Source organism: Manis javanica, chromosome 3 (assembly GCF_040802235.1).
Source record: "Manis javanica isolate MJ-LG chromosome 3, MJ_LKY, whole genome shotgun sequence".
NCBI lineage: Eukaryota > Metazoa > Chordata > Mammalia > Pholidota > Manidae > Manis > Manis javanica.
The window spans coordinates 42,553,058-42,576,129 of record NC_133158.1 but is presented as its reverse complement, the minus strand read 5'-3'; the positions used below and the strand labels follow the sequence as shown (position 1 = coordinate 42,576,129).

The 23,072-nt window shown below is 46.8% G+C and overlaps 1 long non-coding RNA gene across 1 annotated transcript in view; it reads left to right on the top strand.

Annotated features, from left to right (window-relative positions):
• The window catches only part of LOC118971719 (uncharacterized), a 35,031-nt gene extending 11,959 nt beyond the window's left edge, over positions 1-23,072 (top strand). The window contains exons 2-4 of the long non-coding RNA XR_012129108.1: positions 251-295; positions 20,659-20,719; positions 20,820-23,072. This is a non-coding gene — a long non-coding RNA (uncharacterized lncRNA). The remainder of the gene's footprint in view (positions 1-250; positions 296-20,658; positions 20,720-20,819) is intronic.

Sequence of the window (23,072 nt, the reverse complement as noted above, 5' to 3'; positions counted from 1 at the left end):
GAACTGCTCTGTTTATTTGGGCTTGTTTTATGACCCTGCATATGGTTCTGTGTGTGCTTGACAAGAATGTATTTTGCAGTTGTTGGGTGGAGGGTCCACAACTGTAAATTAGTCAGTTGGGTTAACACTATGTTTCTGTGTAAAGGTGGTATTGTTACTAATTTTCTGTCTACTTATTCTATCAATTATTGAGAGAGGAACATTTAAATCTCTGAAACAAAATTGTTGATTTGTCTGTTTTTCCTTTTAGGTCTGTCAGCTTTTCCTTTATGTATTTTGGAAGCTCTGTAAGTAGGTACGTACACATTTGGGGTTGTTATGTCCTCATGACAGAATTTTTCCTTTATCATTCTGGAATCTTCCTCTTCATTCCTGGTGCTATTCCTTATTCTGAAGTCTTTGATATTAATATGGTAGTCCAGCTAATCTCATTCCTGTTACGTGCACAGTATTTCCTTTTCCATTCTTGACCTTTACCTGTGTTGTTATATTTAGAATGGGTTTCTGGAAGAAAATGTGTTTTCTTGTAGAAAACATATATTCTGTTTTTTGGTCCACTTTGATAATCTCTGCCTTGTAAATGGAGTGCTTAGCCCATTTATATTTTAGATAATTGGGGGTGTCACTGGGTTTAAATCTCTCATCTTGCTCCTTTTTCCATTTTTTCCTCCCTCATTTTGATGAACTAAACACTGAGTGTTTTTTTTTTTGTTTGTGTGGTAAAATACACATAACATACATTTTAAATGAGTACTTTTCCATATGCCATTGTAGCTCTGCTGTGGGTACACTCTTCCACATCTTTAGCTTGTCACAGCCCACCTTCAGTTAACATCACACCATCCCACTTGCAGAGCGTGGGAACCTGGCATCTATGCCTGCGTGCTTCCGTTACCCCTTCTGCCCTTCATAGCAATGTTTTCATACATGTCACTTTGATGCATGTGGGGTTAGGAACCCCACAGTGCATGGTCATCATTTTTTAAAGCAGGTCTTTTAAAATCACAATTTAAATAAAAAATCATTTTCAAGCAAAAATATCACTAACATAAATGCCGGAGTAATGCAGCTGTGTCTGGTCGCTGCTTCCTCCGGCTCCCGGAGTGTACAGTTTGCACTGCGATGGCAGCATCTCTTGTGCTGCCATTAGTTCGTTGTCTTTCTCCCGTGCTAGACAATAAAGTCCTTGAGAGCAGAGACAATATCTATTCATCCTGTAACTTTAGCACAGTGCCTGGGGTTCAGAGGAGTTCAACAAATGTCATACAGTTGATTTCCTGGCTGCCCAGCTGAAGGAATGCCGATTGGGCTGCAACGCGGATTTCTGGAAGCACAGCTGGAACCGCTCCTGCAAACAGACAGGTGTGCACAATGGCCCCTGAGTCCTTTTACCCAGAACTTCTTCCTTCTGTCCTTTCTGTCACCATCAAGCCCCCTCCACTCCCCCACCTTGAAAACTTGACTCCAAAGTATGCTTCAAAGACCCCTGAACTTAAAAGGAGCTGCTGTGTGTGGCCCCCCTGAACAAGTCGTGTGTGGAGGCCACTGGTCGCTCGTATGCTTGTGTTGTGAACAGATGTGAGCGTGGGTGGGTCTGGGGACAGCAAGTGGGTCCCTCCTGGATTGCACTCTAGCTGGCCTGGAATGTGGCCCAGAGCCCCATGCCGACTGCTTGAATCTTTGTAGACCCGACTGCTCCCGTCTCATTTGTGAAACTGAGGCAGCAACCAGCTTCATCAACTGCAAAGAATTCCCTGCAGCTGAACTACAGCATTGACTGCCTAGTAATGTGGATAGTGTTATCTGGGATGTGGAAATGTCACGCCTACAGCTTTGAAGTGATGTAGTTCATGTTTGCTGCAGTGGTTGGGTGGCTCGGGAATAGTTAAAGCCGGCTCACAATGGGCAACAGTCAGTTCTTCTGAAAATGGGGATGTAGAAATATTTCTCTTCCCATTTTGAATTCAGAACAATCAGAGTATTGTGGATTTTACTCTGCTTTGCTGACCTTCCTCTAGTTTTTCGATCCTTAAAATGCTGAGAGCATTATAAAAATGTTCACAATGTGCTTAAAAAAAATAGCTACATAAATAAAAAACTCAAAATAAAGATCCCCCCTTCCAGCTAGTTTTAACCTTATATCATGGGAGAAAACTTATTTCCAAGAGATCTTTAATGCATTCATGAAATTTCTTAAAAGGCTAAGGTATTTTCTTTCAGATGTAAAGTTAAACTTCAGTTCAACCATCTTCCTATTTCACATTTTATTTAGCACATATTTAGAAAGGCCTTGATGGGGTGAGGAGGATCACATGCACCATTCCTGTGCAGGCCCGTGGTGTTTTGTGCCCAAAGAGAGGTACAGGATAATTCCCTGAAAATGGTCACCAGTCTAGGTTTATTTTCGTCTTTCCCAGGCACTGTGGCTTCACCTTTAGTGCCTCAACTCACTGCATCTCAGAACTGCAAAGGCCTCCGAGGATAATGTGCTGAGGATAATGAGGATCCCTTCATGATTTTTTTAGCCAAGGTGCCCACTGTCCCCTGTCAGGTGGCGGAGGAAATGCCTGCTTGTGGAGGGGCTGGGAGACCGCCCCTTCCCCCCGAGCCCTGCCGCCTGGCCTGAGCCTCGGGCAGTGGGCAGTCTGAAAAGCACCAAGCCAGACCAATGCCTTCACCTACACCTGGAGGAGATGTGGCCCAGAGAGGCTTGGTGACTTTTCCAAGGTCCCACAGCCCCCATGGCAGAGCTGGCCTGGACATGGGCCCCTGGGATTCCTGGTCCAGCATTGCCACATTCCCAGAGCACAGTCCCTTTGTGGTGGCCAGGGGTGTGGGTGGAGAGACAAGGGGCTGCCTTGGAGTGATTGGCACCTCTGGGCCTCTGGATGATGGCCGAGCAACCTGAAGGCTGGCCCAGTAAGGCCATTATGGGTCCATATGGACCTGGCCACCTAGAGACTGAACAGAGAGGTGAGTGCATCCAGCCCCCCATCAGGAATCAGGACAGGGTTTTCTCCTTAGGAAACATCCTATATGCTCATCAGGGAGCAGATGCATCGGCTCTGGAAGAACGTTCCAGATTGTCATTTAAGACCCTCAGCTGCTCCACCACTGGGCTTAGAGTTTTCTGGAGCTATTCAGCCCGATTCAGCCAATTCAAAAACTGCTCCAAGAATGTGAGCCAGGTGGTGTTTCAGAAGTTCCTAGCTCTTCTAAAATGATAAGGTACCATTTAGTAAATTACTACTCTCTAGGATTTAATTTCATCCCAGCACCTGGGAAAATTTGTTTCATCTCATAACACTCCCTAAAGGGAGCATGTGCGTGCGTGCGTGCGTGCGTGCGTGTGTGTGTGTGTGTGTGTGTAGGTAGTGGTGGGTGGTGGTTGGGGGTTCATGTTATCAGTGCAAAGGTTTATCTGCACCTCTCAAAGGAAGATCATTCCTCCCTCAATGGCCTGAATCAACGGCAAGTTCTAATTCTATTTTGGGCCATTATTAGCTGTAATTTCCTTAAAATGCCACTTTAAAAACCATTATCATAAAAGGCTGTATTAGGACTCTCCCTGAGCTGCAACCACCTCAAACTAGCCTAAGCAAAATAGGGCATTCACTGCCTCACATCAGTGGGGAATTGGGCAGGGGGCCATGACAGGGTTGCACCAAAGATGTTGTCCAGACCCCACGGCCACCGGCCGCTCATCAAGGGACGCAGCCTCCCCACCGGCTCCAGGAGCTGGCCCAGGGACTCTGACTGGCCCAGTCTGGGTCACATGAGCAGGCTCAACCCAATCACTGTGGCCGGGAGGTAGGGGGCTCTGATTGGTCAGGGCAGGACCACATGGTTGGCGAGTAGTTCTCTCTACCTTGGCCGGGTGGAAAAGATGCCTCCCAGGTCAAAGGGGTTAGAGCTGAAGACAGGCAGGAGAGGTGCTGGGCACACAGTCGCCAGTGTTATACCCTGCTTGTCAGACCTCCAAGACTTAAGGTCTCTTACTAAATTACCATAATGCTGAGAGGCCCACAAATGGCCCTTATTCCACCACCCCAGCACTTCCCGGGGCAAGGCCGGGCATCGATAAGTACAGGTGAGTCTACATTATGGTTCACTTTAAAACCTTGTGGCCTGATGTCTTTGTTGCTAGTACCTTAATTGTATCTAACCTTCTGCCTTATTGATAGGGCCTGTTTTTCTGGCAATACACTTCAGCCTTGATTCAAGAAGGCAGATTGAGCAACACTTCTGGGTTTTAGCACAGAAATGTCACTACATCTGTATTCTCCCACCTGCTGTCCTTGGTGACTTAAATTCCTGACACACTGACCTGCAGTCTGCCAGAAAGGCCTTCTGTTTGGCAAGCTGCGTGGACATTCCTGCTCTTCCTGGCAATGTTCTTACATGTGTCAGTATGTTTTCCCAGGAGCCCCAGGCACTTGTTTGCATATCTTTGCCCTAGGCTGTCTTGCACGCTGCAGAAACTTCTGGATCACCCCAATGCACCTTCACGATTTCTCAGAGCTTCTTGGCTCCTTATGCCTTCTCTGCTGCCCCTTACGTATTTTGATCTGATGGGTTTTTATAAGAAATAACCTCACATTGCAGTTTTGAAGTTATCTTTATAAGCCAGTGCAAACTGCTCTTGATCTTCAAAGCAAGGGGCTCTACCCTTTGTCATTTGGTGCTACCACCCAGGGACTTCTTTCCTGCACATTATGGGCATGTTAAACATGTGAATTTAATGCCAGTACATACCTGACACAGTCCTACTTCTTTCTAGAAGCCATATCGCTCCCCCATCTCACAGGAAGGACTTTCTTCTTTGGGTTTCTAGCGCTTGGCCAAATGCTAGCTAAATTTTGTTACATTTTGGATGCATGTGGCATGTGTGTTTGTATATTCCAAGTGCATGCATGCGTTTATAGAACTTAGTGTTGTAAAGCTCAGTGTTGGGACCAGGTAGCCTACAGCTCTGGTGTTGAGGACCTGCCTCAAAGGATGGCTTACATTACAACAGATGCTCAATAAATGCTTTTAAATGAACCCAATACCTATTTCAACATTTACAAATGTGATTTCTCCTCCCCACGTTCTGTTCCCAGCTCTGCACATTCTCTTGACAGGTCATAGTTCACAGCCCCCTGCATGCCCCCAGCAGCTTCTCTTACATCCCCTCAGCCCCCAGAGCCGCACAGTCATAGCAGAGGAACAAGGGAACTGCTTCATGTTTCTTTCCAGGACCTCAAAGTGGCCCCTACTTTAAGGTTCAACATCTGAACATAAAAAACCCAGCACTCAGTTATCAATGCCTCTCCTGGAGCTCAGAGTTATTGGCGCCTTCTCTGCCAGGGATACTACACTCATTAGATTGCTGGGGAGATGCACTGAAGTCTCCCTAAGAACTTGCAGTGAGAGAGGAGAAATGCCAGGTGATGCTCTTCATCTGTAAAGTAAAGAGTCCAGGCATGGTGATCTCACATTCCTTCCAGCCAAACTCCTCCCTCATAGGAGCAAGGGGTGAGTGAGCAGGAATGGGGAGGGGGGTTCCCCAAAGCCATGTCACTCACCCAAAATCCAACCTGACTTCTCAAGAACATAGATTTCCTCCAGCAAAATACCCTTGGTTTCCTTTTATAAAACAGGCAATTTTTAAGCGGTTAAAATGTTCTTGGAAACATTTTCATGTTTGCACTGGATGCTTTGTGTTAGCATTAGAGCTAAAAATGCACTCACTGGGTTTTTCTCTACTTGAAATTCTGACATCCCAGAGGGCGACTCATTCAGGGAGCTGACATTTGATGGTTCGATCTTCTATCTGGATTAAACACTCTGGAAGTCTTTCTTTTTTTTAAGTTATGAGATTATCATTACAATGGAAAAAGTCTTGACAAGTATCCTTAGCAACGGATCACAGCAAAGGATGATTCTCCTTATTTGAGAGGCGGTGGCCTGACAGACAGAGCCGCTGACCACGTAATGGGGGGAACTGTGTGCCTCTTTGCCTTAAGCATTAAAACGATCAGGTTGGAGAGGACAGGAATCTTCAAATTCATTAAATGCTGCCAAATTGCTCTCCAGAGAGCTCAGAGCTTCCCTGAAAGTGCGTGAAATGTTCTATTTCTCCACATGCCTGGGGGCACTTGTTATCCATAGGCTTAAAACGTTTGCCAGTGTGAGGAGTAAATGGTATAGCATTGTTCCGGTTTCTAGTTTCATGTTTACTGACAAATTTGAGCATCTTTGTATGTGTTTACTGGATGCCTGAGTGTCTTCTGTGAATTTCTTGTTCATCTACTTTGTGCATTTTAATTGTTAGATTGGTTTTGTTTCTGTTTTACTATGTACATTTGTAGGATTTCTTTATGTAGTCTAGATATGAAGTCTGTGGTTGGGTTGCACATAGGAAATATGTATTTTCCTAGTCTGATTTTATTACCAAATTTTTGTCAGCATCTTACAATGAATCGTATAGCATGCTCTTTTTCTATTCTTTGAAAAATCTATATAAGATGCATATGATTTATTTCTTGAAGATTACATAAAATTCCCCTGAACATCTGTCTGGGGTGCTAGGAGGTGAGAGAATTTTGACTGATTCAGTTTCTGTAAGGGTTACAGGTTCATGCAGGCTTTTGTTTCCTTCCTGATTCAGTTTTGGTGAGTTTTATTTTTCTAAAAGGAATCCATTTCATTCGTGCTTTCAGATTCATTGGATCAAGTTATTCATAGTATCTCTTAAATGTGTCTTTAATTTTCACTGCAATTAAATCCCACTTTTCACTCTTGTTAGTCATAATTTTTTCTTCCCTGTTCCTCTCCCTCCCCACTCCCTGCCCGTGTATCATTCCGGCTCACAGCTCTTCTGTTTTCTGAGCTTGTACAGAGACTCACTTCTACATTTTTGATTTTTGTTTCTGCTTCTAGGAATGGTACTTGCAAGCCATTCATTCAGGTGGAACCAGCATCTCATAATTGCTATTGTAATTTCCTAACTGAAGAGTCAGTTAGGGGAGCATTTCAATTTCCTAAATATACTTTTGAACTGTTTGTATGGTTGATTTGTAGTTTAATTGCATTGAGGTCTGACTATGTGCTCTGGATGATGTCAATTAAAAAAAATCTGTTGAAACCTTAAAAGTCCCAATGCGTATAGTGGAGTAACATAGTGGTATATGCATGAGAACAGATACACATTTTCTATTTCTTGGACGCTAAACGCTGGCCACTGCCTTGGGCAACTGGAACTCGCCCCAGCTGGGACCTATTGCTTGGGCGTAGAATTCTCCTGGACTTCTCCATCCAAGGAATAGGGGATGCTGCTTCCCACCGGTGAAGTCACTACTGGGGGCATTGATCCCTTGTACTTCTGGGCTGCTCTGGACTGAGTGCTGAGTGGGATCCTGCTGACATCCTACTTCCGGGGCATCAGAGAAAGGGGGCAGGGCATGATAGATGTGGGGCTGAGCAAGCTTGAGGTGAGGACCAGAGGCAAGGGAACCCACATGTACCTGTTTGCTGAGGCAACAGCTGGCCTCAGACGGAAGCTGGTGCAAATGAGCTGTACACGGGCATCTGTGCAATTTTCTTCTAATTATTAATGTCTGTTTTGCATTTATTAGTTCCTTCTGTTTCCCTTGTGCTCATTTGCTGCTTTTTCTAACTTCTCATGTTGGAAATTTACTTCATTATTATGTTAGCCTCTCCTGTTGTCTAATGTAAGTTTTTAGAACTTTAAATAGCTCTTTAAGAAGCATTTTGTCCAAATCCCTCAAGATTTAAGATGTAGCAGTCTTAATATGGCTACTTAAAATATTTTGTAATTTCAACATAGTTTCTTTGAATCATCAGTTAGTTGAAAATATATGTATTAATTCCAAATGTATATCTCTTTCTCCCAAGTAATCATTGTGGTTAATTACTCACTTAAATGTGGATGAAAAAATGTAATGTTCATGAAACCAAACTTGAAATGTTTTGAGACTTGCACTGTGCCCCAGATGAAGGTAAATTTTTGTAAATGTTCTGTGTATGCCAGAAAAACAATGTTCTCGCCTGTCACAGGCCCATCTCTGTCCCTCAGACACTGCCATTTGGGGATGTTTTGTCCAGCTTCCAATACAAGTATCGCATCTCAGTGTTTGAAGGCTTTTCTGGAGCTCCAGAAGGGAGGGCAGCTGTGCGGACTCCAGGAGGGCCTGGGAACCGGCACCCCTGGGGAAGCCATCCAGCAGTGAGGCAGGGAGCTGCCCCTCGGTGCTGCTGACCCACAGTGTCCCGTGGTCCTCTGCGTGGAGCCTTAGCATGGTGCTGGCCCCTGGCTTTACTGTTTAGGCTTTTGCCATTAATTTTATTCTGATATATACTTTAGTTAGTATTCTCCTATGATTTCTCTATTTTTTAGTATAAAAATTTCCAGGCATTAAAGTAGAGAGAATAATACCAAACCATTGTGTACCCTGATCCAGTTTTTAGAGTCATCAGCAAACCTTTTTACCTTCTGTCTCTTTCAAATAATTAGGTTGTCCCTTGGTTTTCCTGTTTTGGAGATTTTTTTTTAAAGGAAGAGCCTATTCATTCAACTAGCTGTTTGATTTCTAACTCAGTAATTTCTACTTTTATCTGTATTAATTTGTTCTTTTGACTTTATACCAGATACAAAAGTATTTTATTTTTTGTTGCCATAATTCTGTTCTTCTTTTCCAAGATTTCTAAGTGGTTCACTCTCTATATTTGTTGTTGTTTGTCTAGTAATTTCTTTTCCTTTCTTTAAAATTTCAGTGTTTCTTCATTGACTTCTGCCAGAAGTTCCCATAAAATTAACCTTATTTCATGTGAATTTCTGTTCCTATGGATGGTTTTGGTGCTGAGCCATTTGGGCATTCTGAGATAGTCACGAACTAAGTGGACAACTTCAAAGCTTATGTGAGCCATCATGAAACTCCTTAGCAAATAAACTACTATCACAGCCAATCTTTTCTTTATTAGGAAAGGTAAAAGTGTCTGTGCGTATGTGTGTAGACAAGTAACAAGGAGCCCTGAGTTAAAATATCAGGGGCCTACCAGAAAATTGTGCCTAACGTATTTTTTAAAAACTTAATGGTTAGAATTTGGGGAAATGGTTTCTTAAAACCAAGAGCAATTCCTATGACCAGAAGGGAAGAATTTCTTGGGTAGACAATGTCATTTTCTGGTAAAGGTCCCATGCATAAGTGATGTGCGTGTGGCAGCTGGTGGGAAGAGGACACCAGTAGGTGGCCCAGATGTGGTGGTCTCAGATCCAGGATGTGTCGGAGCTGGGCTCTCCCAGCCGGCAAGAACTGATTATTAAATGCAGCCAGTATGCAAAACTGAAGAATTTTAAAACCAAAGGTAATAGGTACTCAAACTGAATCTGATTATTTCAGCACATTTTGCCATATTTATGTGTTGAGGTTATTTAGGCCAATTACACCTTCCTGGTAGAACTATTCTGTGCCTGCCTGGGCTGCAAACCTCTTCCTAAGGCGGTGCCCATGAGATCGTGTTGGTAGCTTGGGATCCGTCCAGCTTGGGAGTGCTTGCACCGTGGAAACGGCCAAATCCACAGGCCAGCGGTTTCCCTCTTTGGTACGGATCAGTCCCCCACTGCGGAAGCCATGGCTGTTCACCCCCACATCTGTGTTGCTTCAGCTGGAGCAGTTGCTCCGCAATGTGGGACATTCCTCTCCTGTAACAGGGGTGGTCTTTTCTCCACTGCCCAATAGCACGTTCCTCATTTCCACCTGAGACCTAAGTGCCTGGCAGACGCCCCTGATTCCATCCAGGACCTCGCCAAGCGGGCCCCCAGCCCCTGCTCCTGCCGGCGCTCTGCTCACGGCTATTCCATGTTCCCCCAGGAGGGGCCCTTTCCCCGGCCATCCTCCCCTCTCTCGGGACTCTCAGCAGAGGGGCCTTCGGCAGCCCCTGCAGACAATTCCGGCTTTTCTGGCATCACCCCCCAGATCACCCGGCCTCGCCCAGCTCAAAGCCACTGCCCCTTGCAGGCGTGTTAGGCCGCAGCCCGCCGCGAGGCCCGGGTGTCTCTTTGTCAGGCTCAAAAACAAAGCACCGCACTGGGGGGCTTACGCGGCACCCCTTTATTTCTCACAGTTCTGAGGCTGGAAGTCCGAGATTAGGGTGTCAGCAGGGACTGGTTCCTGGGAGGGCCCTCTTCTGGGTTACAGGTGGACTGTCTTCTCGATGTGTCCTCACATAGCATGGGGAGGGGAGGGGTGGGAGAGGGGGAGGGGGAGAGACAGGGAGGGAAGGGGAGAGGGGAGGGGAGGGAGAGGGGGAGAGACAGGTGGGGAGGAGGAGAGACGGGGAGGAGGGGGAGAGACGGGGAGGAGGGGGAGGGGGGAGAGAGATGGGGAGGGGAGGAGGGGGAGGGGAGGAAGAGAGATGGGGAGGGGAGGAGAGGGAGGGAGAGGGAGGGAGAGGGAGGGAGAGGGGGAGGGGGAGGGAGAGTGACACGGAGAGAGAGCAGGAGGGAGAAAGAGGGAGAAGCGAGCCCTGTGGGGTTCTCCTATGAGGGCACTGATCCCATCTCAGAGGGTCTCACCCTTGTGACCTCTGCACATCCCAAAGACCCCCTGTCCATCACATTGGCAGTTAGAGCTTTAAGGTATGAATTTTTGGGGGACAATTCAGTCCATAAGAGGTAAACACCAAACTCTTAACCCTGGGGTCGCACTTTCATGTCAGCAGTGAAGAGGGCTATAACGATTTTTTTCACGTATCTGTATTTTGTTATAATAGGCATGTATGATTTATCTTATTTTTAAGAAGCAGTCTTCCTCTTTTGCTTTCAGAAAAATCCAGTCCTGTAGTCGTTTGGTGCGCCGAGCAGATAGATAGGGTGGGGGGCGCAGTGCCGGGGTCCAGAGGGAGGTGCTGAGCTTGAGCAGGGTGAGGGTCGCCTTCATGGAGGGGGTTGTGGGGCAGGACGTGGGGGTGTGAGGTGTCCTTGGTGTGGGCCGTGACGTGGCACAGATGCCCCGTACGGGGCAGCACACGGCAGCTTGTGTCCCTACAGGTCCATCCCCTTCCTGGGCCTCATGTCTTCAGGATTCATGTCAGGCTTGGAGAGCAGCTCGGCGCACCTCGGTTCAGGTTCGGAGACCCGAGGAGGGCATCTGATGGCTCCGTGAAGCAGGAACATGCGGGGGTGGCCTGCAGCGGAGCGCCAGGCCTCGGGGTGAAGGGGGCGGGACCCGCTGGCTCTCCCTGTGCGCCTGGATAGCCTGGGCCCCTGCGGGCATTACTCGCCCCCGCTATGCAGCGGGGACAGTCTAAGGTGACCAGTGCGCCCTGGCTTAGCGCTGGAATCCCCGTCCCAGGAACTCGTCTCCCCTCCTCCCAAACTCCGGGGAAAACTGGGAGAGTTGGTCACTAGAAATAATACCCCCGCTTCTTGGTTGTCCCAAGGAGTGGCGTCCACGAGGTGTATAAACAGCCGGGCAAGGCTCTGGGCATGTGGTAGGCAGCTGGTGAAAGGTTATTATTGTTTTCATAATGGAAAACAGTTTACAGGCATCTCCTCCCTGGGAGAAGGTATGAAATATCGAAACCTAGCATACAAAACAGATGCGGGATTATAAGCAAGCAGCCAAGTGGCTGATCAGAAGTCCGTGTTTATGTTTTACTAACAATGCAGTGGGTGGCGAGCTGAAGGGACGGCTGGGCGCTGGCTGCCAGGCACACTCCCTGTCCCTTGGCTGGGCGGCTGCTCTGGGTCCTTTTCACACTCAGCAGTGCAGGGAGGATAACAACGGAGATAAACGCAGGGGCGACAGCACCCCAGGGGCAGCCTGTCCAGCCATCCTCCGCCTGAGACCGCCAGGGGCAGAGAGGGTGCTGGGGACTGCCTGCTGTCTCCTCCTCTCCAGGCGGAGAGGGGCTTCAGGGAGTGTAAGCCCCGAAGCCGAAGGGAGAAACGGGGGCATTTTCTGTGATCAGGTCTCATAGCCAAGGCCAGGTGGCTGGAAAGAGCAGGGCCACACAGGGTCGGCTCCCGAATGCTGAGCAAGCGAACAGGAGGCGCTTTGGCGTACGCCTGGAAGTCAGGGGAAGAGCGGCAGTCGGAGCGGCGGGAATGGGCTGGCTTGGCCGTTCACTCATGTGAAAATCTGTCATCTATCTATTGTTCCATCGATCTATCTATGTATCTATCATCTATCAATCTTGCATCCATTCGCTGGAAGATGTCCTAAATGTGGTTACTTCATGTGCGATGAGCTCACTCTTGTTAATATCAAAGTATCTGTTTTACTTAAAAGCATGACAGATTTGCAGTGGATTTCAGTGGTGAGCTGACCTCTGCAAGGGTCAGGAAACTAGCCGGCTCTTCCGACCTAAGCTCCACCCACGCTGCTGTGCTGGAGAGCTGGGGCGCAGGTCATGTGAATGCATTTAGGCACCCCCTGTTACCCCCCCCCCCCCCCCCGCACACCCCACCACCACCACCATGTCAGGGCTATAAACAGGGCCGTGTGCAGCCAGCACTCTCAGTGGGTGGCATGCATGTGCCAACCTCTGCTCCCGGAAGGTCTCACTGACCCAGGTATGCACCTGTTTGCCTGCCCCTCAGGAGCCACCTCAGGAGACATATTGGAAGCTACAGTTTGAGGGGTGTTGGCAGATAAAAAACATTTTAAGATGATAGTAATAGAGTTTTAGCAGTTTAGAAAGTGTCCTTTTAAGTTATGTCACAAATCTATCAATAAAATGCTATTTTTCTTCCCCAAATATATGAATATACAATTTAGAAGAGACATAAACTATGGTAAAATAAAAGCACAGTAAAGACCCAGGTGTCATATGCAGCGGCTGGGGATGCAACACGTAGCTGTGTGCCTCCAGACCTGAAGTAAGAAACATGCGACTTTCCACAGTAGTGATTTCAGCTCTGCAGGCTGCATTCAGTTTTATGTAGAGAAAAGCAGTACATTTCCCCCAGTACAAGGCCACTTTCTTTTTCCCTATGCTGCATAGACGTCATTTGGTATTGAACATTTTCAGACTTAGGTTCCCAACTGTAGAATCCTTGACAAGTAATGCTTCTATAATGGACTTCTGAAAATTATCCAAGTGTCTGCTTGCATATAAGAGCAGGCACTGGCTTTCCCAGCAGGGTGTAGCCAGGATTGGTGCGCACACACAAATGGTCCTGGCCCCTGCCCTTGGCAGACATCTCTAATTGATCAGGGCACTAGGTCTGCTGAGTCCAGATTCTGCCTGCCAGGGATTAAGGCAATGCCAGCCTTACTGACTGATCCAGCTCAGCCTGCGAGATGAGCCCTGACTGCTGTTCTTCAGGCCAGATCCTTTGTCCTGAAGTGGGGGTGGGGTTCTGGCCAGCTCCCTTCATCTCCCCTGGCTGGTGTGGAGATCACAAACATCAGCAGTGTGCAAGGTTTGACCCTCAGAAATTCCTGTACCCACTGCTATCCTGTAGTGGGAAAGGCTGCCTCGGCCTGCGACTGGGCTGTCCCACCTCTTCCCTCCCTGCTTCACCCCACCAGCCCCGGGGTTGCGCCTTCTGGGTAACACTGGGCCACAGTGGCCCACCTACTAACCCCACCTGGACACAGGTGGGTGCCCCAGGGCCTGCCTCGCTGAAGATTGCTCTCCGGCAGGGGGACATCAAGCCCTTACCCCAGCTCCCGGAGGTCTGAGGCTGGGTTTGGGGTATTTTCTGACAAACATGGTGGTGTAGAGCTCTCTATACTGAGTTCCATGACTTAGTGCTGTGAAGAATTGCAATAATGCAATTTATCTACAAATGAAACAAAACCAGGCTTTCATGGGCTGTCCTGGGAACCTAGCCCTGCGTCTCTGGGAAAATGCACTGGAAAATCTCAACAATTAGTCGGAAAAAGTATGGGCACGCCCATGGGGCACTGCCCACCCTCCAGATGCACTGCTGGGGCAGACAATGCCCGAGAAGGGGCAGGGTCTCAGGCGTCCCTTCTCCGGAGCTCCATCAGGATTTTGTAAGGAGAGTCTCATATTCAAAGCCTTTAAGTTGGGACCTCCATGATTCTGAAGGGCAAAGCCTCTGGAAATTGATGTGCTGGTAATAAGGGCACGTTTTTGTTCCGGGCCCAGTGTGACTTGACGAGCGTGTCCGGAAGGCAGGGAGGCCGAAGCCGAATCGCCCAGTCTGCTCCCTCGGCCACCCTCTGGCTCTGCTCTGCTCGAATGGGGCTTCCATGTTCTGGAATCATTCAGGAGAGAGAGGTGGCACCTCGGGACATCTCGGGACTTCTCTGCCTGTGCTGGGAACGAAATCTGTACTCCCGACGTCCTTGTTTCTTTGTTTTCGTGCCTGTAGTTCTGAAATGCATTTAACCTTTGGCACATCAAGAAAATATTCCAGGACATTTTTTGGAAGAGCAAATAAGGGTGTCGACAGGGGCTTTACTTCTCATTTCTTATCCTCTGGATCATCAGGAAAAGCAATCCACCCTCATCCTCACACTCTTGGGGGCTTGAGTCTATGAACCACAGTCTTGCACAACATGACCTCAGACCACACTACCATGTGGGGTAGGTCCTGAGGTCCCCAAACAGACTTTCGATCACAGGCTAAGTTAGGACAGGTGGGTCACTTCCAACAGGGGTGCAGAGGGGGTTCCTAAGGGTGGGAAGAGGCTGGTGAAGGTTGTGTGTGAGATGGGGTTGGGGTTCCTGGCCCTCAGCCTGGGCCACCTCCATGGTCCGCAGGGGTCTGAGGCTTGGCCCTGGACCTCTTTCCTGTCTCATGCAGAGGCCTTGGCTCATGGGTCTGGGGGAAATGGAGGCATCACTTCCAGATCTACCACCCCCAGGAGGTTCTACTGGGAAGTGTGGCTTTGGAGTGACTTGCAGTATTGTATGTGGTCACTAATGCAAGGGACAGGAGACCTGGTCACATTGAGCATGTGTTCATGCTGGAGGGCTGGTATCAGTGACGTGACAGGAAGGGGGTGAATCACTCCCAGGGATGTCAGGATGACACCAGGGTCATAGGAAGATGGACGTGCTGTGGGTGCTTGGAGAGGCTGGCTGTAAGTGCACAGTCCTCAGTGCAGCGAGTCAGATGTGGGGTCAGAGTGTTTGACAAGCTCCCAGGGAATTCTTAGGCACATTCAAGTTTAGGCACAGGGCATCTGTCCTTGTTTTTGGACTCATATCAAATCACAGGTGGGCCTGTTCAAACCCCTTGTACCCAGAGTTGATCCCGTCAGAATCCAGGGGGCCCCGGCTGGGTGGGCTTAGGTTGCAGGCACCAGGCAAGGGCAGAGGGAGAGTGTCGGAGAGCTGAGGCCACTCTGGGACAGGTCACTGAGTGGGAGGAGGGAGGGTGTGTGGTTTGGGACAATGGCCACATGCAGCACACGTGGACCTGGAAAGGCACATGTCCGTGGTCACGGATGGCTGAGATGAGGGAGCAGAGGAAGGCAGGTGGTGATGGTGCCAGCAGGTTCTCTCTGTGCTCCCCCAGCCCTGTGAGGCCCCCACAGTTCTGTGATTCTTGACTGGGCTTGCAGGTGCCCACGGGAGGTGACAGCAGCGGGGGCAGAGAAGGGCCCTAAGTTTTCTGGCCCTTGGCCTCTCTTGAGAGGCTGATTAGCGTGAATGCAGAGTGAGTTAACCCGCTGCTGATGCCCTGTGCAGCTCCACGCAGTGCCCCCCCTCACTGCTGTTATGGCCCTTTTTGGCACTGCTGGTGCCTCCATGAGTTGAGAGGGCAGAGGGGAGCCCCATCTTGGAGGGGAGCGGTCACTCGCCGGGCGAGGGGCAAGATCTGTAGGAAATGGGTGGGCAACCAGATGGCCAGCTTGACCCAGCTGGCTGAGCAAAGCCAGGTCTGGTGGAGCCATGTGGTCTCAGGCATGGGAACCTGTGTTGGCCTCGGATCTGTGTCCTGCCCTCCTCTGGGGACCGGCCTCTCAGGGGAGCACAGGGTGGATACAGCTTCTTCCTGGAGGTCTGGGAACCCAGCGCATCTGGGGAGGGGAGGTGATGGGGGCCGAGGGTGTTCCCGTCAGAGCCCCGAGGGACAGTGTGAGGACCGTGTGCAGGTGGACAGCCGAAACGAGTTGGGAGGCGTGAGGCCAGCTGGGGAAGACAGGCCAGGAAGGCTCCAGGGACACTGGACATCACGGGGCGCCCAGCCATCCCCATCTGCAGCCCCGCGGTTCCAGGGCCTCAGTCGGCACTTGCGCCCCATTGACCCCGCGGCTAGCTGACAACCCCCGCAGCTCTCACGTGGTCAGGTGTTGAAAAATCGGTACAGTTGAAATAGTGAAGTATCTATGCGTTGTGGCAAACTCTAAACTGTGGCGATTGAGACTGATAAAAACACTCTCCAGTTCTTCCACTGGAGGGATTCATCATGAACTTCAGGTGCACACACGGGGGGTTTGTCTGCCACTAATCACAAACCTTTACAGAATTCCTCCAAGCTCTCCAGCCACAGAAGCAGACGAAAACCCCAGCGACCTGGTTATGGTGTATGAGTTACCTTTGTTTTGAGAGAACAGAGTTAGTTTGTAATATTCACAACATGCTATGTACCTAATTATCCATTAGGGCCAATTTAAGGATATTTTAAAGAGATAAAGAACATTTTACTTAAATTGTGGGTTGTAGTTTTGTGAGTTTTCAGTCTTCAGTGTGGATGGGCGGATTCAAGGAAAATGGAGAAAATGACTTTTCCCTAAAGACCTGGTGTTGCCCAAGACAGCTTCCCAAGCTGTGAGAAAGCAAAGATGGCACTGGGGTTATTTCCAAGGGTGGATGGCAACATTCTTCTGCTGCCTGCTTCCTGGGAGCATGCTCACAGAGCCCCGAGGTAAGCCAGCCGGGCTGCCACAGGGTGCAGGTGAGCAGCCAGCCACACAGCGTGGGAGCAACAAAGTCTGGAGGGGGTGTGAGTTCATCTCCTCTGTGGAGACAGCAGGCATGTTCAGAGGTCAGACTTCAGAGCAGGACCCAGGGAGTAGGATTAGTGACTTCAAAATAACTATGATAAACATGTTAAAAACAGTAAAAGACAGACAAAATGCATGCAAAGAGGGGGCATTTTAACAGTGAACTGGAATCTACAAAAATCAAATGGGCATAAATATTTAAAATGATGTGAAGATTTAAACAATGGCACTTCTGGAAGACAACATACAAAAATTGATAAATTGAATTTTATTAAAACTAGGAATTTTGACCATCAAGAGAAGAAAAACCATTAAGAACCTGAAATGGCAGTGCAGGCTGGGAACACATATTCATGATCTGTCTATGTGACAGCGCATATGCACAGTGGACCAAGAAACCCTACAGGTCAACATGAAAACAAAATAATTCAATTTAAAAATGGGAGGAAAAATTGAACAGGTACATCATTAGTAGAGAAAGGCAAAGTAAACCCTTGGTGATAGAATCACCATATACCCATCAGGATGGTCACATTTCAAACTGGAAATGCAAAGTGATGCGAGGATATGGAGTGACCGGGACGCTTCCCTTGCTGGTGGGGGTGTAAGTGGGTGTGTATTTGGAAAACTGGCTGGTAGTATCTGCTAAAGTTAAACATATTCTTATCCCATAACCTGGAAATTTCCCTGTTAGGTATATTCTCAAGAAATGGATGTTTATGTCCACCAAGAGACAGGAGCAAGAATGTTGCCAGCAACTTTATACTAGCTGAAAACCAGAACCAACTCAAAAGTCCAGCAACAGGAGGATGGAAATGAAAATTGTGGCCTAAAGGAAGGGGCTATGGATACGGGAACAACATGCATGCATCCCAAAAGTGTAAGGTTGAGTGACAGAGGCTGGCCACGAGGCGGTGCTTACTGCATTCCAGTCACACGGGAAGGTGGAGGATAAATACAGCTAGTCTGTGGGCATCGGATCCAGAACAGTGTTTGCCTTTAGAGAGAGAAATTACCTGGGTCCCACAGGAACATTTTCACTCCATGTGGAAGTGTTCTGTATCGTCATGGGTGGTGAATACACAGGCATATAGATTTGTAAATGCAAGTATATAGATATGTAAAATTCACCAAGCTTTACATTATTAACACTGTGTGCTTTACTTAAAAAAAGATGAGAAAAAAAAATCCTTCTTACAGGGAAAAAAAAATGAGAACCTCTGGTGCTGGACCTGACTATTTTGGATCTTAGATGTGGAACTTTCTTGCTGTATGGCCTCAGGCAAGTTACATAACTTCTCTGTGCCTTGCTTCCTTACTGTGGGTAATAATGCTGTCTGGCTTGTAGAGTTATAATGAGGATTGAGTGAGTTAGAGGCTGTCAAGTTCAAAGCCAGACATCTACTATGGCCTCTGTGCTATCAGTCCTTGGGTGCTGGCTAAGTCCCCCTCATCTCTGAGGTCTTGGAAGCTACACCAGCTCACTTGGGAGCAACAGTCTTTGGCTAGAGCTATCATGATATATGATGTCATTTAAGTTATTCTAGACCTTCCGCTAGGAAATACTCCATTTACCTTTAACTCTTACACTGTGGCTCCTGGTGAATTTCAGTTTGTGCTATAATTGTTTTCAGTGTGTGTTATAACAAAATTAATTCCATGTTTACAAATGCAAAATCTATCATCTGACCAAAAGCGGGCAATAAATAGATTTCATACTTGGCTGATCTGCATACAAACAGGTAGTGGGTGCTACTTTATGCCAGTAACCCTTTAGCCAGGAACCCAGGAAGGAGCAGACTGACCTGTAGTAACCTCATCTGTTTCCTGTTTGCTGCAGTAATAATTACATTGGTGATAGTATTACACATATGATTGCATCATGCCTATTTTTAAACCCTTCTTCTCATAGCATAAAACAGAGACGAATCATCTTTTGTGGTTTGGGAGTTTTCACATGTCCGCAGAAATAAAATTCTGTCCTATGTAGGGCAGGGCCTTCTTTCCTTTATTAGCTGCAGAGTAAGTGCACCGCATGGCAGAAGGGCTCCTTGACATGTGTTTGCACCTAAGCTGTAGGTAAGCCACTGACAAAGTGCTTTTTAATTTAAAAAATTAATATAAGTGCATGGAGTAAATGTAGTTATAGGTCAAAGAGAATATGTCATGCCTCTAGTATAGGCAGAAAACAATAATTTATGATTTGAACTGTGATGTGAAGTGTCTGTGACTTCAATCACCCAACAAAATATTGGAGAGCTGTGTAGGAGGCAGGCCTCTGCTAGGTGCTGGGGAGCAGGGAGAACCAGGCAGAACCTCCCGGTCCTCTGGGTCCAGAGACTAGTGAGGAAAACACAGTGAATCTGTAAATTCAGATGTATTGTGTGACAGTGAAAAATAAGGAGTCTTAATACTTTTTCCAATTTATTGAGATGTAATTGACATATAACATTTTATTAGTCCAAGGCATACAACATAATAATTTGATATTTGTGTACAATGCAAAGTGATCACCACTATAAGGCTAGTTAACATCCGTCACCTCTAGGCAGGGCAAGGAAGTGGGACAAGGGTCATGCCATTGTAAAAATCTACTTAGCCTGGGAGAAAGGCCCAGTTTATTCTTTAATCTATAGGGGGTTCTTCCTCTTCTTCCAGCCCCTAAATCTATTAAGTAACTTTGTAACAAGGACAGGAGACAGACCTCCCAAGTGTAAATGAGCCTATCTAAACAACCCTGTTCTGAAGACAAAACTTCACAGGAATTATGAATCACCTGCATGCATCGTGCCTTATGCTGACCCTTACCCAAAAGGCCCTATAAAACCCCAAACCCGTGAGCACACCTCCCCACTCCTCTTTCTTCGAGCGTGTGCTTTTTGCCTAAATGAGAACTTCCCGCTGCTCAGTTTACTACTTTTTGCTTCCGCGCTCTTCAGCGGTGTCTTTGTCACTTTGCTCTTTCCTCTGCTCTCCGGATAAGCACAAGTCTCCCTCTGACTCTCTCCTACCGCAGACAAGTATGGAGGAGCTAGCTGTACTCTCGTGCCCTTTAGCAGCCTGCCTGAAAATCTCCTTTCTTTGCCTTTGGGAAGTTCTCAGGACACAATTCTCACTCCATCCAGCGCTCTGTGGCTCCCCCAAATCCTGGGGTGGCAGGGACTCAGTTCCCACGCTGTGCAGATAGAGTCACCGGATGCCAGGTGGCCCTGGTTTTAGGAGTTGGCAAGGGATTTGCCCCACGCTGAGGAGCGGGAGTTAATTCCCTTGCCTTCCCTCCCTGTGCTCTCTGCTGCTGGCGGGAGCTGCCGTTCCCTCCTACTCCTGCTTTAATGGATTCCTTTGTCACCTGCACTTGTCCGACCTGCTTGAGAGGGCTCTCGCTCAGAGGCAGGGACCCTCCCCTTCCGGGCTGAGGTTTCACCTGGTGCGCAGGGACGGCCCCCCAGACGCAGCTGCCCGGAAACAACCTCACAGAGTTATAAGCTTTTTCTCTTGTGATGAGAACTTTTAAGATTTCTCTTAGCAACTGCCAAATACCCAATGCAGTATTGATAACTAGAGCATTACATCCCAGGACTTATTTATCTTATAACTGGAAGTTTGTACCTTTCAACAATCAAATTGATGCCTTAATATTTAATATTGAAATATTGTTGCTCCAAGGTTGGTGAACTAGGAATTCCTTGGTACATTTCTCTACCCATTTTTTTCCTTGCAGAACACCCAACAGAGCAGTTCATCATAGGAAGCAAAGAGGGGTAAAGCCATTTAGGGAGAAGGTAAGTGGGGAAAACAATGGGGGGAGGGTCAGGTCACGGTCTCAAGATGGGGAAGAAAATGTGACATACATATGAGCCTCCCTCTCTTCCCATCTCCCAGGCACCTTAACTACCCATCTTATTCAGCCATCACAATGGTACTCTTTTTATTCCCATTCTACTGATGAAGACTGAGGCTTTGAGTGGTCAGGACCAGCACAACACCACAGATGGATAGTGATGGGGCTGCCACCCCACCGCACCGTCACTGTCTGTCTGGATGCCTGGGTGTGTGTGCATGCGCGCGTGCATGCGCACACACACACTTCTAGGAAGGAGAAAGAGCATCACCCCGTCCCTCTGCACCTTCTCAGGTTGACAGTTGACAAAGGATGGTCCCAAAGGCTCCCTTGCCTTGCAGCCGGGCTGTCTGGTCCCATGTCCTCCTGTTCCTGCTGGAAGCTCCTCCACCCATGTCTCACTCCCCACACTCTGCGTGATGTCTACTTTCTGCCGCAGTTTTGGTCCAAGGTCACTTCATCCAGACAGGCCTCATTGAGGACTGTCCTGTGATTTAAAGAAGCTAACCTTTGCATTTTGAGATAATCACAGGTTCCCATGCAGTTGTTTACCTATTTTCCCCCAGTGGTAACATGTTACAAAACTGTAGAGCCATACACAGCCAGGATGTTGATACTGTTACAGCCCAGATACAGAACATCCCATCCTGGAAGCATCCTTCATGCCCTTTTATAGCCACACCCTCTCTCTGTCCATCCCATCCTCTCCCTAACCTCTGATAATCACAAACCTGTTCTCTATTTGACTAATTTTGTCATTTCAAGAATGTTACATGAATGAAATCACACCATATACAACTCTCTGGAGATCCACCAGGTTGTTGCATGCCTTACTAGGTCCTTCTTTTTTATTGCCAAATAGTGTTCCATGGTGTGGATGGACCACAGTGTGATTAATGATTCGCTTGTTACGGGACATCTGGGTTGTCTGCAGTATTATAAGTAAAACTGCAGTAAACATTTGCATATAGAATTTTGTATGAATGTCAGTTCTTATTTCTCTGGGATAAAGGTCCAGGAGTACAGTTACTGGGTCAAATGATAGTTGCATGGTCAGTCTTTTTTAAAGAAACTGTCAGACTGTTTTCTAGAGTGGCTGTACCTTTCATATTTCCACCAGCAATGTGCTAGTAATCCAGTTAATCTGCATCCTCCAGTTTGGTGTTGCATTATTTTTTATTTTAACCATTCTGGTAAGTGTTTATGCCACCTAATTGTGATTTTACTTTGCATTTCTCTAATGGTTAATGATGCTAAACTTCTGTTTATGTGCTTATTTGCTATCTATATGTCTTTTTCAGTGAAATGCCTGTTCATGTCTTTTGCCCATTTTCTAATTGGTTTGTTTGATTTTTTTCGCTGTTGAGTTTTGAGAGCTCTTTCTATACTTGATACTAGTTTTTGTTGGAGATGAGGTTTATAAGTATTTTCTCCCAGTTGGTAACTTGTCTTTACATCTTTTAAATACGGTCTTTCTCAGAATCAAAGTTTTTCATTTTGATGTAGTCCAATTTATTATTTTTATTTTATGCATTGTTTTGGTGTTTAAGAACTCTTTGCCTGAACCTAGATCCCAAAGATTTTCTCCTGTTTTCTTTCCTAAATGATTTGTTGTTTTACCTTTAAATCCATGATTCATTTTGAGTTAATTTTTGCATAAGGCATGAGACTTAGAGTTTTTTTTTCTGCCTATGGGTGTCTCATTGTTTCAGCATCATTTTTTGAAAAAACTATTCTTCCTCTACTGAAGTGCTTTGTATCTACATCAAAAATCAGTTGGACATATTTATGTGGGTATAATTCCAGATTTTCTCTCTGTTCCATTGATCTCTGTGTCTGTCCCTTTGCCAATAACAAACAATACTGATTACTATAGCTATAATTATTCTTGAAATTACATAGACCAACTTTTTTCTTTCATAATATTTTAACTGGTGTAATTCCTCTGCCTTTCTAAAATTTTTAGACTAATTTTGTTTATGCCTACAAAAATTCTTGCTAGAATATGAATAAGAATTGCCTCAAATTTGTATAACATGGTGATAAGTAACATCTTTATTATAAGTGTTCCAGTCCATGAACATGATGTATCTCTCCATTTTAAAATATCTTGTTTGATTTTTTCATCAGCATTTTGTAGTTTTCCATATACAAGCTCTGTACATATTTTTGTTAGATTTACACCTAAATGTTTACTTTGGTTAGAACAACTGTAAATGATATAATATTTTTAATTTTGGTGTCCATATGTTCATTGGTAAAATAGAGAAATAAAATTTACGTTTGTATGTTTA